The sequence below is a fragment of the Delphinapterus leucas genome, chromosome 2, assembly GCF_059928025.1.
Source record: "Delphinapterus leucas isolate spDelLeu-1000000601 "Yukka" chromosome 2, BTC_Dleu_Yukka2, whole genome shotgun sequence".
NCBI classification, from domain to species: Eukaryota; Metazoa; Chordata; class Mammalia; order Artiodactyla; family Monodontidae; genus Delphinapterus; species Delphinapterus leucas.
In genome coordinates this window covers 2,620,478-2,639,939 of record NC_143130.1, presented here as the reverse complement: position 1 = coordinate 2,639,939, position 19,462 = coordinate 2,620,478, and the positions used below count along the sequence as shown (strand labels likewise).

General features: G+C 56.0%; 1 protein-coding gene across 9 annotated transcripts in view; it reads left to right on the top strand.

Moving 5' to 3' along the window:
* ZNF438 (zinc finger protein 438) overlaps positions 1-13,289 on the top strand; it is a 197,513-nt gene extending 184,224 nt beyond the window's left edge. For 8 of the 9 annotated variants that reach the window (XR_016391846.1, XR_016391842.1, XR_016391849.1 and 5 more), the window contains 6 exons: positions 1,096-1,212; positions 3,403-6,760; positions 7,225-7,304; positions 7,550-8,532; positions 10,829-10,959; positions 11,196-13,289. The gene's annotated coding sequence lies outside the window, so the exon portion shown is untranslated. The remainder of the gene's footprint in view (positions 1-1,095; positions 1,213-3,402; positions 6,761-7,224; positions 7,305-7,549; positions 8,533-10,828; positions 10,960-11,195) is intronic. The other variant, XR_016391843.1, reaches the window with a different exon arrangement.
* The last annotated feature ends 6,173 nt before the right edge of the window (positions 13,290-19,462 follow it).

Below are 19,462 nucleotides of genomic sequence, written 5' to 3'. Positions count from 1 at the left end.
AGGCTTTGCTTCTGCAGATTTTGTTCCTGGACTGGATGTTTGCAGCACCTCCAAACGGGAAGCGGCTCAGGCTACCCCACAGCCTGGAGAGCTAGGTGGACCCAACACCTGAGGCTCTCGTTAAGCCCGCCCCAGTCAGCTCCTGACCTGCCAGCCACGGGTGCCATGGGGCAGAGGCTCTTCGGGGCGCCATGGGCGGGGGAGAGTTGGATGGAAGGGGTCAGAGGGTGTGGAAGAGGAAGAAAGGGGGTGGAGAAGCTGAGGGTCTCCAGCGGAAAGGGTTAGGAAGGCCTGAAGGAAAAGGCCGGTTTGGAAGGAGGCCAGCACAGAAGGACCCTTCAAAGCCCGAGGGGCTGGTCCAGGCCAGGTCCCAGAACCCAGTCTCCTGCAGCTCCTCGGCCTGCAGGGAATAGCCAAGGCGAGCTCTGCCGGACTGAACACTGTTTTCTGAAATGAGGGATGCTTGAGCTAAACCCGATCTCCATCTTAGTGCTTCGGGGAAAAATCCCATTAGAACTTCTGAAGCGCAGTCGGATTTATGGCTGGAGAGGGCTGGATCCATGGGGATTGATCTGTTTGGTACACCTGCACCTCCCCACTCCCCAGCCAGCCGCCAGCCAGCCCCTGCTGAAAAACCCTGAGCTGGGCTGAAATGCGCCTTGCTGGAGACGGTGGAGGTAAAACAGGATTTAAAGCAGTGCGTTTTACCGGGCAACCTTATCTAGCTTAACTGCTCTGCGTTTTCAGCTGTGTGTGGATGTGAAGGATAATTACCATCGCATGTTACCTGAGATTACAAGGTTGTGTTCCAACTAATGACACCACGAGAACCAAGCGGTTGTTAATATTTAATCAGTCTGTGGGCTTAACGATTGGGTCAATGAGGTATGTAATGACATAATTATAAAAGACATTTCAGATAGGAATGGCTGGTACTGGTATTAATACCAAATGTGAGAGCTGGTAGAAATACCCCACCGGGTCATTTCAGAAATATCACCAAAGAAGGACCTTCGAGGGGAGGGTATCCCTTAGAAAACGATGAGCACAGACTGAAGATCGTTTCCAGCACGTGGACTTCTTCTCTTCTTTCAGGCCCCCATATGGAACATCAGGCCAGATGTTTTACTGACGTCACAGATAACTATCAATGCAGTATTTAAATGGACCCCAAGAGAAAAGCTCCAGAACTTTCTTAATTGCATTCTAAAGGTGAGTGATGTTTAGTGGCTATAGGTGCTGGTGGATTTTTGCTTCTTTGTTTATTTTTTATTTTTGCTTGGCATTCAGGAGAGACTGACCAAAAATCAGGCAGTGAAGCCCCGTGCCACCTTCCTGGGGCTGCAGCTCCCCACCCTGGGTGGCACCTTTCTGCCAAAGGAGCAGCCCACATTGTCTCTGCTAGGAGATGCTGCTGGCATCCCTGTGCTCTACCTGGGGTTCCAGTTTCTCTCTGGTGCTCGTGGCTCCTCAGTGGAAAATGCCATTTCTAACCGGGGGGCTGAGGGGCTTGAGGGGGCGGGGGGGATGGGGGGATGGGGGCAGGCAGCCAATCAGCTGAGTGTCCCTGCTCCATGGCCTGTGCCTGCAAAACATGGCTGAGAGCCCGTTAAAGGCACCCGGCAGATGTGAGCACCCAGACTGGAGCTGCAATCGGCCAGGACAATGGCCGTTGGAGATAGGAATCCGAGTGTGTGTGTGTGTAATTTATTGTGGGAAAATCCATATCCCTCAAGAGCCATTTGTCAAAGCTGCAAACAAGCCCTCTCCCCTCGCTCCACTCCTGCATCGTTTTAGGGATCACCTGGATGCACGTGTGCTGGGGCGCAGAGGTGCGTTGCAGCTCGGGACACCCATCCCATCCCCCCACCTGGCAGCCCAGCCTCCACCCCCTCCTCCAGGTCTTGGGGCCCCCAGCCTGTGCCTTCCCTTCTTCCTGGGCTGCAGGAAGGATGGTTCCAGAAGCCGCTTTTGCACCCTGCCTGTGTAGCAGTGTCTGTCGGCACGTTCCAGCGCTGGCTGGGAGCAGGGCCCTCCTGGCGCCCCGGTCTCCACGGAGGGTGACACTGCAGTTCCGGGAGATGCGTGATGATGCGGAGGTCGGAGGCCGCCCTCTGTGGAGGCCTTCCCCAGCCTCTCTAGAGAGAGGGCCCATCTCCCCTTGCCCTTGTGAAGCTGAATGGCCCGTCGGAAAACCGCGGGCCCAGGCGCCAGACAGACGTGGGTTTGGATGCTGGCCTAACCTGCATCAGCGTGTCAGCGTGAACCAGGGGGTGACTCTCCGTCCCATGCCTTCACGTCCCCCTCTGAAGAATGGGCCGATTCCGCTTCAATCAGAGGCTTGTGGACAGTAAGGGGAAGCCCAGCCCTGGGGCAGATACTCTGGAGACTTGGGTTCTCTTCCCCTCAGGCTGCCTTGGGTTACTTATCAGTGCCACCAGCGGCGGTGAGTCCCTCGAAGCAAAGGAGGGGTGACTCCTTATCACACCTCTTCCAAACTGCCTGTTCGGGCATCATTTAAGGGACTGGCATCCTTTGCCCGTGGCCAGAAACCACGGTGTCCCTCTGCAGCGAGCTTCCCGATGCTCAGCGTTTGCACCAGACAGGATGCCAGCGAGGAAGCGGGGAAGGTGGGGGGCAGGGTTGGCTAACCCAGCCAGAAAGTTCACGCAACTGCCGCCAGATGCCCAAGTGATGATGTCACCAAGCCTCCATCGCTGGTCCCCTCCGGCTTGCTGGGTTTATTCTCCAAACAGACCTGCACGTGGGGCTGGCATGGGCCGGGCCTTAGAGCTCACGGCCGCACAGAGCAGCCTCTCCGCTCGGCCAGCAGAGTGTCCAGGGGAGGACCTGGGGCCTGGCCACGGGTCTGGGCTGTGTGCTGTCCCTACTCAAGCCGCGGTCACCTGCCCGCTCTGGGTCTGGGACAGGTCGCAGTGAGTAGAGAGCCGCCCGCTCTGTGGAGAGAGGGCTCGCCAAGGAAGGCGTGCTGGACACAGAGTCAGATGTCCATCCCAGTAACCACATTGCCCAAGCTCCCTGTTGTGTCCATGCCTCTTGCAGACGAGAGGGTTGCTTCATCTTATTGCCCAACCAGAGAGAAAGCGGGAGATGCCAGTGGGAAGGCCCTGGGTGGGGTTCGGAGGGCGGGGGGAAGAGGCCCTGATTCTATGAATCTCTTTTTATGAGCGTGGCCACAGCTGTGGCGTCTCTGATTCTCCGGGGGCCCCCGGGGTGGGACTGACAGCCTCTGCCTGGAGACAAGGCCAGGCTGCGGGGACCAGGGAGCAGGGGGTGAGCCTGAGACGCCTCTGCTCCCCGGGCCCGGCTCCAGCCTGAACGGGGCCCATCAGTCTGGTCCTTTATCTCTCTGATTGAAATATTTATCGGGCTTTTTCAAAGGCCACCGCGGCTCCGGAAATCTTTCCCAGCACCCTTCCGTGGGGCCGGAATCTGTCATCGTGGAGCCGGAATCTGTCATCGTGGAGCCTCGTGCTGGGGCGGGGCTGCAGTGGGGCTGGGTGCTGCCTCTGAAGGGCAGCCAGGCCACTGACCCGCCCAGAGGAATGAGGTCTCAAGTTCAAGGGCAACGTGCACTCTCCCTCTGCCCCTCCAACCTCACCCTCCCTCGTGTTCTGCCCTGCATCTGGCAGCTGAATCAACCCGTGGAGGGCCAAACCGGGAGGGAAGGGAAGCGGGGCACAGGGGCCTCTCAGGAACTGGGTGCGTGCTGCAGGACAGCAGAGGAGGGCTTCCTGGGGGAGGTGATGTAGACTGGGAGCCTGGAGAAGGGAAGGCGTGCAGGGAGGACGTGATGCTGACCGTGGGTGCCGGCAGGTGTGGGGGGCACTGGCGGGGGTCACTGGGGCTGGCGGGCCGGACTGCGCGCCCTCGTCTCTGTGGCAGTGGGCACCCCCGGGGGTTTCCAGACGCAGAGTCTCTGGGCTTTTCATCTTCTGGAGCCTCGGCTGTGTTGAGGATGGACAGTCAAGGGGGGGGAGAGCCCCTGGGAGTCCGCGAACTCGGGGGCCTGGACCGAGGGAGGGAAGTAGGGCCACTCCCTTCTTCCATCAAGGCCAACGTGCCCGGGCGCGCACCTGTGCTGGGGGCTGAGCCCGGATGAAACAGGTGGGCTTCCCACCCTCAGAGGCACCCCACCCCGCCCCGGAGCCGCCCACCCCAACTTCCTGCGGAGACGAGTGAACTAACTGTGTGAAGTGCCCGCGCACAGCCCTTTGTGGCTCCAGACTGGCCGGCCCAGGCTGGAGGGCGGACGGTGGGTCTAGGGGGCCGCAGGCAGGCGGGGTGTGGGGAGGGACGGGGGGCAGCCTGGGGGCCGCTTCCCAGGGTCCCGCTTCGGGGAGCTGAATGGGTGGGGATGCCAGCCACGCGGGGATGGCGCCAGGGGCTGAGGGCTGCGGACAGGCCAGCGAGATGGACTCCCACAGGACGAGGCTGAAGTGCCCGAGGACTGCCCGCGTGGCGACGTCCTCCTCCCTGCGCCTTCTCTTTCCTCCCTGTGCCCCCCCCTCCGTGCTGTCAGCGGCCCCCCGGAAGAGCTCGGGGAGCCTGGCGGGCGTCTGCGCTCCAGCTTGGGGACCGCGCGTGCAAGGATGCTGGGGCTGACGCGGCTGGACCAGCCCTGGCCCAGGGAAGCCACGCTTGAACCCCTGAGAGGTGAACAGGGCGGGTGGCTGGCGAGGGCCATCCCGAGGGCAGAGCAGGGAGAGCCCAGGCGGCACGCACGCCCCCAGCCCAGCTCGGTTCCGAGCCTCCGAGCCACGAGGGTGGCACAGCAGGTGCCAGACACCGGCTCAGCTGCATCGAATACGTGCTCAACCGAAGAGGTAAATCGTTCCAAGGATGCTTCCTCGTACTTTTCAGAAGGTAGGGCACTGGAGCAATCGAAGTGCTGCCTCGTTTTGCCTGGGCTCTGTAGGTCATTTACTTTATTCCTTTGGATAATAGTCCATTGAAACATGCACCGTGGCAACCCCTGCACTGTTTATGCTCCTTTGGACTCTTTTCAGGTGGCAACTTGCCCCATAACAGGGCGGGGACAAAGGGAAGAGCTTAGACAGGGAACAAACTGAAATGGCCCACATCAGCTGGGAACTCACTGCAGGGGAGCCAGCCTCCGTCCCATTGACGGAGCCTGAAGGATGGAGCTGGCTCCATCCTTCCGGGAGGACTTGATTCCACAGCCCGAGGCCCCTCCCAAGTTGGTCCCCACCTGCCCTCCCCCTTCCTCGCCTCTCTGCCTCCCCCTTCCCCCTTTCCCGTGTCACTGTGCCCATCTTCTTCCCTCCTTCTGTCTTCTTTACAGATGTTTGGACCAAAGCTGGCGGTGGCAGCACCTCCTACTCCCCCCTTGACTGCAGCCTGCGTCCTTACCTCTATGTGACGACGTCCTTGGACTAGATTCCCTCCAGATTTCTCCCAACCCGCAGCTGCAGCTCCCGCCTCTTCACCAGACCCAGTACCACCCCTAGCTCTCAAAAGAAGTTCTACAGATAAACTTTCCCAAGAATTCTAGAAACATAGTAAATCCCTAGTCCCCCAAAGAATCGAGGAAACTTTCTTTAGGTCTTTGGTGGAAAATTTTCACTGCCGAGGTCAAATCATTCACTGGTTTCTCATCTCTCTCCTCATGCTAGAAAGTTAGTGCCAAGAAAGCAGCGCGTTTGTTCTGCTTCACTTCTGTGTCCCTGGGGCCTGGCAGGCGCCTGGCATGAAGCAGAGCCTAATACTGTCTGCCGAGGGACAGAGGAACCTCATCTTGACTTGGGTCAAGTTCAACAGCCTCATGCGTTTGAGACCACGCCACCCGCTTGAGATGTGGCCCTCCACACAAAATGCAGCGGTGCGATGCTGCCTCTGAACTTGGGTGAACGTGAGAGAATCAGAGGGAAGCCGTCCCCTTAATTTCCCATAACAAACAAAGAGACTTTGCTCGTTAACTCAGGCCATCCATTATCGGTGTCGCTGTCCCGCTCTCCTAGGCAGATAAAATGCACTTGGCAGACAGGGACGGGCGTCTGTAGAACATCTGCAGACCTTCCAGCAGGAGTTAATAAGCCACACTAATCAGGTTAGTTCTGGGCCTTTTGCTTTAAAAGCATCATCCTGCTTTCAGTGTAGAAGACCCCGAACAGGAGACACACCCATCTGGGAATTCCTCTTGAAATTCTCCAGGAGTTGGTTAATGATAAACACAGCTACAGCGAACAACGGTTCAAGGGATGATTTCTCTGTCGCGTATGTTATTGGGTTGAACGTTTCTGCTCTGGCTTCTTGGAGTTTGTTCCTAAAAAGTATCCCCAAATATGTTGATGGAGGCAAGACTCTGAATAAAAAGAGGTCAATCCAAAGCGGCATTTAATCAGAATCAGTCTCTTTCTAGGCTGGGCATTGAGGGCATAGCCAGGGAAGGGGGAGAGGGCAACACTGTACCAGATTGGCAGGAATAAGCCATTCCTAAGCCCAGCTCATTTCAGTAAAAACAGGCATGAGGTGAAAGCAAGTTTTGAAACTGAATTCTCCCAACATGACTCGAGGGTTGTCTTTCTGACGCCAATTTGCAATTTGGTTTTGAATAGGTGGATGAAAGTCTAATCTCCACATGAAGAATAGGACATCTGACGTATCTGACATCTGACGTATCTGACATCTGACGAGCATGAAGTTGAAAGGGGCTCTTCACCAAAACCTAGAGAAATATTCGAATGCAGATTCTGGAGAGGGAGATAATGTCCAGTGGGTCTGTTGTATAATGCAGCTGTGTACGGGGCAGGGCGAGGGGGAGGAAATAGGATTTAAAAATACAACCGTGTACTTCAGGGACGGGTTATAAAAGCATAGGTTTCTCTTTCAGGAGTCTCTGAAGTTGGAAAGTATGAGTTACATACACTCATTAAAACTTGTTACGTTAAATTCAAAGAGTAAAATTAGAAGTCATGTTAATGATCCCACCATCCAACAACTGGTCAGCAGATGTTGGAGCCTTATGGTTAAGAGATTACATGGTTCGAGACGACGATTTACTGTATGTGTCCCTGGCCAAGAGGAGGTGTAACAAACATATTATCAGACACAGAAAATATGCAGCCCTGGAAAAGGGACGTACAAATCGGACTGCCCGTGATGCTTTCAAAGCTGCACATTTTCCCACTAAACCGCTATTTCGGAGAATTAGTTGGTTTTTTTTTTTTTTTTTTTCCTTAGAACGAAGAGTTAATCTTATCCAGGTTCAGAGCCAGAAACCTGTCATATGAAATCCCAGTGAAGACCGACATTCTTTCCAGGTTTGTTACTCGCCGTGGAGCTGAGTTTTCCAATGATGCCCAAGCTAAGTAGCTGTCAGGAGAAACGGAGCCATTTGTGACCACTCTGGGGGGGCTCGGGGGGACGGCTCTCCTGGTGTGCGGGTTCCTTTGGGTGGGGGGGAATGCCGCTTGGGAAGCATGAATAAGGAAACCTGAAAGGCTGGGAGGGACTGGGGCGCCCCGGTTTACAGACACCAGGAGGTCACAGGTTTGGTCCCCTGCAGAGGTGCCCAGCACACTGATGGAAAGTGTCCCAGGCTTCAAGCTTCAAGCCTGCGAGTTTAACTCCTACCCCTTCCAACCATCTGAAGAGGAAGAGCTGCAAGAGAGCTGTGAACAGAGGAGTGTCCACGGGAGCGGGGAGGCTGCACCCGCAGGCTCCCCATCCGGGGATGCGTGCAGGGAGATGGGCGCAGGCCGCCCTTTCTATCCTGTTCTCCTACACGAGCCGAAGGGCCGGCGGGGGCAGGTGTGACACGATTCTGCTTGTTCTGTGCATCCAAGCCCTTTTCTCTTTTCCACATTGCTTGCAGCACTTTAGTTCTTTCTTTCGGGGACCGGGCAGGGCTCCATTGTTTTTCTGGATTCCAGGGTGTACCCCACAAATTACCCGGGGTGGCTGGGAATGAAGCCACTCTGCAATGTTCTCGTATGTAGCAGTCACAGCTGACTGACCTCGAAGGGAGCAGTGGACCCAAGAAATCAACCATGAGGCAAAATCTGGGGATCCACACCCTCCAGTCATGCACCCTCGGGCCGGAAACTTGCAAACGAGGAAGTGCACCAGGGGCCAGCTGGCAAACGCCTTGCTCGCCTAGCTCACATCTGACCGGTGCCCACCGTGTGCCAGCTTCCGAGCCAGCCGCTGGGCAGAGAAATGGACCCCCGCCCCGGGGGCTCACAGTCCAGTGGGGATACACACCTGACACTGGGGTCCCCCCTGCTCTGAGCTCTGAGGGTGTCAGGGTGCTGCCCACCTGCCTGCCTGAACTTCCTGTCCCAGCCCGTCACCTGCCAGCCCGCGGTGGGCAAACCTCCAGCTGCCGTGTCACCTGACTGCTTCTCGGGATGCCTCCTGGCCTCCAGGCTTCCCTAGGGTCCCGGCCAGAAGAGGAGATGGTCCCCGTGTCACGGCTCAGATGCCCTGTTTGCGGTCCTCCCCGACCCTTGATGGCTGAGAGCTGCAAAGCTGGGACTAAATAGAGAGGTGAGCCTCCTGGGGACCTGGGAAATACCGGGGCGGAGACCTGCAGGTCTTCAGTTTGCAAATTGTGCATCTTAACCACGAGGGTCCCCTGTGTTTGAAGAGCGCGTTTCTCCATAAAGCGCAGGACAGGCAGGGCTTTCAGGTGACAGACTGCATCAGCACCTCCTCGGCAGCAGGCAGGAGGTGCCCAGACGGAGCGCGACAGGAACGGGCCAGAATCCCTGCTCCTCCTGCCAAGGAAGCGGACAGATGCTGAAGGCAAAGAAGTCAACTGTGGTTTATTCGAAGGGAAACCGTTACGGAGAAAGAGGAATCAGGCGAGAGGGAGAGGATGACGCGTCACGGCCGTTATGAGTAGAGTGACCCGTGAAGGTGGCACTTAGAGCACGAATTTGGAGGCGAGGAAGCAGCTACTTGGGTATCTGGGAAGCGCACCCCCAGTGGAGGGACAAAGGCCCTGAGGTCGGAGCCCCCCGCCCTGGGCTGGAGGGAAGAGGGGCAGAGCGTAGGACACGAGGCCAGGGGTGCAGCAGGCCAGTCAGGGGTCTGAGGTCTGAGTGTGCGGGGCCTCAGAGGGCCACAGGGGACGCACAGGGTGAGGCCTCGCCCCGCGGAGTGGGAAGCAAGGGCAGGCGCCACAGCAGCAATCCAGGAAAGGAGGCTCCTGACCTAGGTGCCAGTTTGTGGTGGACTGGATGTGACGTGTGGAAGAAAGAAAGAAAGAAACCAGGGACCGCGTCCAGGGCGTTGGACTAGGCGCCTGGGTGCCTGGGCGGATGGGGTTGGCATCACCCAAGGAGGGGGCAGGCCTGGTGTGGGGCGATTGGGGTGAAGTGTGAGACACACATAAAATCCACGTGAGGATGTCAGGCGGGCAGGAGTTTAGTGCAGACAGAAGGCTGGAATCCCCAGCACAGAGGCGTTTTTCAAGCCCCCAGATGGCGGCGCTCATGGGGAAGTGGGTGAGGCTAAAAGAGGCCTGAGCCCGAGCCCTGCGGGCAGACAGGTTAGACCCACTTTACCCACCAAGGTCTAGAGACGTCTCTGTCCAAGGCTGCGGAAGGGGGTCCACTTGGCCGGCCCCCAGCTCCTGGGGCCCTGGGAGACAGGCCCCCAGCCCACTTCCTCTTGTCTACTGGGCTTCTCCCAGGCCAGGAGCAGCAGTGATGGCCGGTCGCCAAGTGTCACACGGGATCAGGGTGGGCAGGATGCTGCACGCGGACCCGCACAACCCCCGAGCCTGCCAACCAGACAGCAGTGCACAGTGTGGCCACAGGCCCAGGAACAAAGGCAGGTCGGTCACTGCACAACATCAGCAATTCTGCACAGAACGAGCCCTGTTACGCCCTGGGGCTTGGAAGCAGCCGGTCAAATGGGCTTCCCAGCAAACCCCCAAACCCCATCTCTTTCCTGGGCCAGACCCCAAGACGAAGGTTCCAGAAGGTTCCAGAAGGTCCCTCAGTCCCTTCCCCCCTCCAACCTCTCCCCACTAGGTGGCTGGGAGTTAGGGCTACATACCCAGGTAGCATTTCCTCAGACATGAAGCCACGTTTCTCAAACCCAGGCGCCTGGAGATCCCTCTAGATTCTTCGATTCCCACATTGTTCTAGAGGAAACTCTGGTCACCTCAATCCACGCTGAGAATTACTGACTGTGGAAATCCACATGTCTGGTGTTTGTTTTTGTGCTTTTGAGCCTGAGATTAGAAAGGCTTTAGGTCCTGAACCTCTTCCCCGGGGTGGGGGCGGTGAGTGGCCAAGAGTTCGAAAGCCCAGCTCTGGATTTCCGTAGCCTCTCAGTAAGGCCTTACTCCCCTCATCCGTGAAACGGGAATAATAACCATCCCTGGTTCTCGGGGTTAAATGGGTTAGTGTCAAGTTCTTAGAATAGTGCCTGATATAAGGAGCCCTCACGAAGTCCCAGGGACTCTTATTACCCCCGCAGGAGTGTGACAAATGGACAGAGCCCTCTGCCTAAGCCAGGTTGGAGCCGTAGTCGGAAAACAGAAAGTTTCGCATTATTTAAGCCTGGCCACGGCGCACGCCGAGGCCTGCATCACTTCGAACTGCGGTGTGAAAGGGTCAAACGGGGACTTCTTTAGAGCGACTGAAGTTTCTCTCTGTTACACTTTAAACACAGTCTTGCCAGGTGTCCTGGGAGCAGGACGAATTAAGACAGTCTCGGCCAGTGAATGAAATCCAGGGTTTGGAATCCAAAGAGACAGAAGCCCGATCAGCGTCAGGCAGCTGGATGGGCAGAAAATTGTCCCCTTTTGGTGTTTTCTTTTCATCCACAGACTTTTGTACGTGTCCTCGGGCATCTGTCACTCCCAGGGACCATCAGGCTTGGCTGGAGCGATGCAGTCCTTGACCCTGGGTTCTGAAGACTCAGGGAACATGCGTTCATTGCTGTTGTTTGGAAAACCAGGTGAGCTTCTGTGCGGCTCAGCCCCCCTGGGTGCCGGCTGGAGGGGACTCGGGGCGGCTGGAGTGTATGCTCAGCCTGTGATCCCGCAGCCTTGCCTGCCCAGCCCCAGGGACCAGCTCCCTCGCAGTCGGGGGACATTCTTTCCTGGGGGCATCCCTGAATTTTCCTGGGCATCTACAACTGCAGTCACCCGCTCACAATTCTCATTTCTGCTCCCACCTTGTAAACTTTCGCAGCCAAGCATTTGCCAGAGCCCTGGGGCCACCACCTACGTTAGCCTCTAGCGAAGCAAGGACCTGCAGGGAGGCATAGACTTGAGGTTCTAGTTTACATTTTTTCGAATAAATGTTAAAACAAAAACATAACTACTGAAATTAAAAATGCTTGTCTGTGCAACACCAAGGTCACCCAGCTTGCCTTGGATGGACCGTCATCACACTTTGGGATGAAGAAAGTAAACATGACAGAACTGTGATCAGAGCCAAATAAATTTCATCTTTGTTACAAAATAAATTGACGAGGACTTTAAAGAATTACCTCCTCACGGCATTCCTTTAAAACTTAATTTCTGGGGCAGTGGTTAAGAATCCACCTGCCAATGAAGGGGACACGGGTTCGAGCCCTGGTCCGGGAAGATCCCACATGCCACAGAGCAACTAAGCCCGTGCGCCACAACTACTGAGGCTGTGCTCTAGAGCCCGCAAGCCACAACTACTGAGCCCACGTGCCGCAACTACTGAAGCCCACGCGCCTAGAGCCTGTGCTCTGCCACAAGAGAAGCCACTGCAATGAGAAGCCTGTGCACCACAACGAAGAGTGGCCCCCGCTCGCCACAACTAGAGAAAGCCCGTGTGCAGCAACAAAGACCCGACGCCGCCAAAAATCAATCAATCAATAAAACCTTAATTTCTGTGTTCTTAGAGGAGGTAATCATGTCATTGTTCATAGAATAGTGGTTTCTGATTGTGTGTTGCATCTTTATGCCTAAACACAGATTTTCACATAAAAAAAAAACCACTGGTTTTCAAAAAAGATGCAAGAGGCTTTCACTGCCAGACCTGCGAGGGTCCTTAAATGGTCAGAGAACCCTGTCTGAGACATGAGTACGCTGAGGCTCTAGAGCAGCTGAAGGGAAGTCCACGCAAGCCAAGGTGAGGCGCTGATTCCCCCTGTGCCCCCCTCCTTCCCGGAAGACGCCCCTTGCTCCCTTGCCCTCTGCCGGATCCCAGCCCCGTACACCAGAGGCCTCGCTCCCACTCTCCCTGCCCTCCTGGGAGCCTCTGTACGTCCTCTGGCTTGGGCACCTCCTCCTGGCTGCTCTCCAGACCGTCTTCCCCTGACCCGCCACATCCAGTGTATCCCACATTTACAGGCGGCTCCCCGCAGGCCACCCTAGAGACACAAAGGGGAATGAAAGCCAGTCCCAGGCTCGCACCAGCGGCACTCGGCCTCTGGGGCGACCCTCTGGCCTCAGCCTCAGCCATCACACTTTGAGGGCTGCCGAGGGTCTCCGGCAGGACCTTCCTGGAATTGTGATTCCGGACGTGGGAGGCCTTGGTGTCTGGCGGAGGGAACCAGACCACATGGGAAGATGTCTGCTCGGTTTCGGGGGTTTTGTTAGATGCTCCACAGCTGGGGCTCTATTAGCTGGTCCCAGAAATTGGAGTCCATGGAATGTCAGTGTCCCTCGAGAAGGTCTATGAGAAGCAGGCCCTGTGATCGAGGCAACTTGGGCAACACTGCAGACTCTCGTCCCCCTTTGGAGCACGATGCCGTGCTAACTTACGAAGGACTCCCAGGAATCCTAGAGTGGAGACACTTGTTCAGCCCAGCGCGTCCCCATCTTATTTGATCACAGAATCCTTTCCTGGCAGACGACATCTGGAGAGGATGGAGAACGCTGGATTCTCCTACGGTCCAGCTCAAAACCCCGATATCTCGTTTCCTCTGATCCGGTGGCGAGCTCTCAGAATTCGGGACAGATTGATTTTTCAGGGACGGTAACAATTTCTGATAATTGCTTCTTAGAAGCCTTCCCTCCCCCTCTCTCCCACAAGAAACTTAACCACAGGGGGAAAAAAATGAAGTTCTGGCCTCGAATGGAAGTAAACAGCTGGAGCTGATGAATTCCAGAAGCAAGTATCCCTGTAAGCATCTATGTGAGAGAGAGATGCATGCCACGGAGGCTATGTAAATATAATTACTTCTAAGTAGAATACCTTCAACATTTCCCATTTTCCATTAGGTAACAGGGAGGTCATGGTGAGGCCAGTTGTCCAAATATGGCTGCCGATTCCTCTGAGTCAGCAAAGTGTATTAAAAAAAAGATCTTTGGGAGAGAAATTTCTATTTTCATATTCTAGTTAAGTCTCTCCAAATGTATGGGATATTATATTTAGAGCTGCGGTTTTCAAACCTGTTTTCAAAGCATGAAAAACCCCCCTTTCGAGCAGAATCATACTCAAAACCCCTTCCCACAAGCCCCAGGCCAGCTTCTGAGGCAGCCTCAGGAGACCCCAGGAATCCGGTCTGCACATCTGTGCTCTGGGGCCTTGGTGCTCAGAGGCAGGCCTCAGACCAGAAACTTCTCATCACCTGGGCGCCTGGTAGAAATGCAGCCTCTGGGCTCCACCCAGACCTGACCAATCGGAGGCTGCCTTTACACTCCACCTCCGGGGAATCTGGGTGCACATTAACGCTGAAGAGGCAGATATGGGGATTTCTTCCTCTATTGGATCATTCTAATGAGGCTTCTTGAAAGTTAGTCTGGAAATGTTGGATTCCCAACCCGGTGACCGCTCTGAGTAGGGTAATCCAAGCGAGTCCTGTCATCTGCTTCATGCTTCTCACCTGCAAAGTCTACTGTGTACCCCTCCTCTCACAGAAATGGCAAGAGAAGAGTGAGGGTGGCCTGGAAAGAGGCAGGAGAAGAGAGAGCAAAATGGTTAAAAGGAGAGAGTGTGAACCGGAGTGCCGGGGCTTGAACCAAACACTCCCACCAGCTCCTCGCCTCCCACCCCCGGGGGGAATCAGGAAGGTTGATTAAGGTCCTGTCCTGTTCACCCCCATCATCACAGCGGGGTGGGGGATGATGACGATGGTGACGGTGCCTATCAAATGACTGATAGGCAGGAAGCACCTGGAATCGCCTGGGCGGCTGGTCAGGGCTTTCACTCCCGAGTCAGTAGGCTCTAGACGCGTGCCCTGGGCGGTGCTTGGTAAGCACCTGGGCTGTGAGCCCTTCCGGGCCCGGGGGTGCAGCTGGGGCCTCCCGGGCAGCCCCTCTGCAGGGTGGTGCTGGCAACCGGGAGCCTTTCTGCATCGTGCTCAGAGCCTCTGCAGCCTCTCTGGTTTCTTGGCACCGTGAACCACTTGGTCTCAGTCCAGGGATTTGCTCTTATAGAAAAGAGAGGAAAAAAATAGAAAAGTTGTGGAAAACTGACACAAGGAATTAGGTCACCCTAGAAATGCTAAGACATCAGCAAAGCCCTTGATTAGGAGGATTTCATTTGGGGACCTCTGATGGCCGCCAGGCCCTGGCTGTGTAGGCAGAGAATTCCAGATGGAACAGGCAGGCGGGTGAAGGTCGAGACGATCCACCTCCTGACCTCCACCCTTCTGCTGCCATGGGCAAGCCGCGGGGCTGCCCCACCGGTGAGGGTCTTGGACCTGGGGCCTGGGAGTTTGGGATCCTGATGTGGTAACCGAAGCAGGCTGCCCCTCCTCGTGGGATTCAGCATCGAGCTCCCCTACCAGCAGAACGCTAAGCTCCCCTCCCCTCCTTCGGGGGCCTCATCATTGGACTTTCGCTTCCTTGGTTTTGATGCCAGCGTCGTGTTCGCGGAGACGGAGCAATTGTCACCATTTGCCCTGCAAAACACCTCGAATGATGAAAGCTAGTCTTCCACTCTGCTGTAAGCCTTTAAGCCACTTACCAGACTGTTCTTACTATAAATGCATCTTTGCATAGACAATCACCAGCCTCTGGAACACATTTACACCTTGGAGCGGCGGAATGCATTTTAATGGCATTAGTAAGAGCTGGGACCCGAGCAAAGCGGTAAGGCCCTCTCTTGCTCAGTTAAAGGCGGCTGGATGAGGCAATGGACCACCTGTCTCACAGGAGCCGGGCTGCAGGGAAAGGGATGCTGCGACCCATGCTGAGTGAGAAGGGAGGGCCTGAAAGGAAAGGGGGCTTGTAGGTGGTGGTTGGATTTAACCGAAAAAAGAAGCAAAGGGAGAAAGGCTTGTGATGCGGTGGAATGAGCACCAGGCTTGCGATTAGCTCTGAGGCAAGTTATCTGCCTGTTTCCCCATCTGTAAAATGGGTGCAATGGTATCTATCTACTCCCGTGAAGAAGATGAAAAGGGGGTTTCCGAATCCATTAAGCACCACATCATACGGCCTCTGCTGTTGATCAGGCACTGACTAGGAGACCAGCCCTGTGTTTGCAGCAACCCTGAAGGAAGGCAAGGGTGGCTGTGCCCATTTTACAGATAAGGAAAGCAAGACGGTTCCCTAACTTGCCCAGGGCCACGTGGCTGGCAGGCGGTGGAGCTGAGCTTTGGATGCAGGGCTGCCTGGCTGCGTCTTTACTTCGGGAAGGATGTGCTGTGTTTCCTGGTGACTGTGTAATGGGACAAAGCCACACGCCTGGAAACAGCAGCCTGAGTCCGTGAAATAGCTCCTCTTCTGCACGACTGCACCTCTGTGTGTACCCCGGCCCCTCTCCAGCGCCCACCACCCAGGAGCGGTGAGCTCTCTGGTCGCTTGCAGTGCCGGCCACCCTGAGCCAGGGCAACAAGGAGCCAGACTTGCAAAAGTCCTTCTCCTCCAGAATCCTGTGTCCGGCTGCTTAGACAGCAGGTGGGACCAGGACGCCGAGCATCTCTGCCAGGCCCTGGCTGGCAGCTGGCGCCTCTCTGGGTCTACACTTACAGAGGGGAGAGTGCAGACCTCCCTCACGTGGCTTCTAGAGCGGGACAGCCCACTGTCACGGCAACTCCAGTCATTCCCCAAGCGCCCACTGAGCCCACTTATTCTAAAGGTGCTCAGTGTGAAGAGAAACCCGTCCCTGTTTTCCCTGCAAGGATGTCGGCCAGCCACCTCCATCCAGTCTCCTGTTCTCTAGGTGAAACCTCCCTGCCCCCTTGTCTTCAGGGCTTGTGGGACTGAGTTCTCAGAGCTACCAGCTTTCTGCAGCCCGAGCTCTCCTTGCTCTGTCCACCCACCTCCGGTCTCCATCCTTCCCAGCTCAGGACCTAGAGAGATGACCAACCGTTCTCAGCCTCGATGGCTCGGGCGGAAGGTGGGATCCCTGGGGGTAAGGCAGGCAAAGGTCTCGGCAGCAGCTGGCCCTAGGAGAGCTGAGTAATTAGGAGATTCTGTAGTTGCCGGGTTCACGATCTGGGGATGAAGATGGGCTTTTCTGTGATTGTCCATGTTACATTGCTGATCCTTCATCTGCATTTATAGACCCCCAATTCCAAGAAAGTCTGGAAATTCTGAAAACCTGGAAATGTATCAGCCATTCCCCTTCCTGAGCCGCTGGGAACATCAGAGAACAAAGCCGCCAGCTGGACCCCGTGCTCCACAGAGCGGGTGATGCTGGCTGGGAAAGGAGAGAGAGAGACAGAGAGGCAGAGAGACAGAGAGACAGAGATGGAGAGGGAGAGAGGGAGAGAGAGAGGGAGAGAGAGACAGAGAGAGAGACAGAGAGAGAGAGAGAGGGAGGGAGGGAGAGAGAGACAGAGAGAGAGAGAGAGACAGAGAGACAGAGACGGAGAGGGAGAGAGGGAGGGAGGGAGGGAGAGAGAGAGAGAGGGAGAGAGACAGAGACGGAGAGGGAGAGAGACAGAGACGGAGATGGAGAGGGAGAGGGAGAGAGACAGAGACGGAGATGGAGAGGGAGAGGGAGAGAGAGAGAGAGAGAGACGGAGAGGGAGGGAGGGAGAGGGAGAGGGAGAGAGAGAGACAGACAGAGAGGGAGGGAGGGAGAGAGAGAGACAGAGACAGACAGACAGAGACAGACGGAGAGGGAGAGAAAGAGAGAGAGAGGGAGAGAGAGGGAGGGAGAGAGAGAGAGAGGGAGAGAGACAGTGACGGAGAGGGAGAGGGAGAGAGAGAGGGAGAGGGAGAGGGAGGGAGGGAGGGAGAGACAGAGAGAGGGAGGGAGGGAGAGAGAGACAGAGAGAGAGACAGAGAGACAGGGAGAGAAAGAGAGAGGAGAGGGAGGGAGGGAGGGAGGGAAGGAGAGGGAGAGGGAGAGAGAGAGAGGAGAGGGAGGGAGGGAGGGAGGGAAGGAGAGGGAGAGGGAGAGAGAGAGAGGGAGGGAGGGAGAGAGGGAAAGAGGGAGAGAGAGGGAGGGAGGGAGGGAGGGAGAGAGAGAGAGGGAATGAGCTGGAATCCAGTCCAGCTGGACCCCAAAGCCCAGACTCTTTGTTCATACCTCCACCCAGCCCCTCCGTCCTGGGCTATCTGCCTGTCCAGGTCAGACGGGGAGGGGAGGGGAGGGGTCGGCTCAGCCCCCCAGGGAGCGGGGGCTCCCACCTCCTCTGCTCCCTCCCCTCCCCCTGTTAAAGTGCAATCCTGTAACTAACACGTGTCAGATGAGCTCAATTTGGTAATTCTGGGCACCTGCAGTGCTGAGTGCCCGAGGGCCCATCCTGCACGGGGAGGGGCGGGCTTGGTGCGGCTGGCCCTGCCCACCCTCAGCCTGTGGTCAAGACTTTGCGACCAGGCTTGCGGGATGCGCCAGAAGCTACTGTATCCTCCCCATGTTCATGTTCCTAAGAAACCACTCTCAGATTGAGGGCTGAAAGGAAGGGGCAGAAGAGAAGAGAGCAGACGTCAGGGGAAGACTCAGGAGAAAGGAGACGGGCTGATGTGACGTGGATTCCCGTGAGCTCGAGCTTTAGCTTGGGTCCGATTGTAAGTTAATGCCCGCCTCCGAGATGATTTAATTAGAGGCAAATCCCACAGGCCACCTGTTGGTTTAGCTCTTTTTCCTGTCTGGTGGGGTTGCTGGGACTCCCCGGGGGAACATGGAGCAGTAGCCAGTGACTAGATTCTCCTGGGGGAAATGAGTGAGAAAATGTTCAACCCCAGACCCCAAACTGTTAGATTTTCGTCCCTAATGGGAACGCAGACCCCTTGGTAACAGCGCAAGCTTGTCTGCGTCTCCCACGTGCGTGTTGTGTTTTCTTTATGGGGTTGGGAAGGGCGGGGGAAGGCGGGCCCGGCCCTAGTTCTGCTGGCGTCTGCACAGCGTCACCCCCGAGCTGGGTGTCTCCCCACTGCTTCTCCACGTCAGGGGGGGACTCGCGTCAGGCCGCTCGTGCTACATACATGACTTCACAACGGTTCGCATTTCCTTCCTGCTGTTCATTCCCAAACAGCTGGAGGCCCGAGATGGAATTCAAACCAAGTTGCCGGTGGATGGGACCAGGGACTGATGCCGTCCTACAGGCATCCCCGGGACCAGGGCACAGAACGCGGGGCTGCGATATTGGCTCACGATGAGCCGTGGCCTCTGAGGACGGCGCCGCACCAGCCCCCCGGGCCCCCGCCTCCAAAGGCTTTGCTAAATGTACTCCTCAGAGGGTCACCCTTCCTGCCGTGACGTCCTTGCACCATCAGGTACTGTCTGGATCATTTTTGCCGTATCTACGTACCACGTGCTGTAGTCTGCTGCCTACTCCATCCTTTTTCCTTAAGTGACCTCACGTTGTTACTTCGGTAAATTAGTTTATAAGGAAATGACCTCACGTTGTTACTTCGGTAAATTAGTTTATAAGGAAATGACCTCACGTTGTTACTTCGGTAAATTAGTTTATAAGGAAATGACCTCACGTTGTTACTTCGATAAATTAGTTTATAAGGAAATGACCTCACGTTGTTACTTCGATAAATTAGTTTATAAGGAAATGACCTCACGTTGTTACTTCGATAAATTAGTTTATAAGGAAATGACCTCACGTTGTTACTTCGATAAATTAGTTTATAAGGAAATGACCTCACGTTGTTACTTCGATAAATTAGTTTATAAGGAAATGAACTACCGCCGCACTAAAGGGGAAAGTGGTATCATTTGTCAGCCGTGGAAGTTACCATTTTAAAAAACGCCATGAAAACCACGGTGTTCTCAGAACGTAGCTGCTGCCTGGGGCCGGCTCTCTGCTCTGCAGAGGGAAGGGCATCGCCGGGGGACACGCCGCGTGTTGGGGCTCCCTCTGACGTCACCAGGCGGGACGGGAAGCATCTCTCACCAGGGACGCAGGGTCCCTCAGCTGGTCTCTGGGTTCCTGATGCTGGGGCGGCTCCTTGCCGGCACCCTGCCGTGTGGCCCCCGTCCTGCCAGCCATCAGGACCTCCTGGTCTCCAGCTCCGTGTGTCCCTGAAGTCCTCCCCTCTAGAAAAGCCTCTCCTTGGCCCCGGCACCATTGCCCTGCCTTCCAGATTCTTCCTCCCGTTCACCCCGTTTGGAATTCTGCCCTTCCTCCC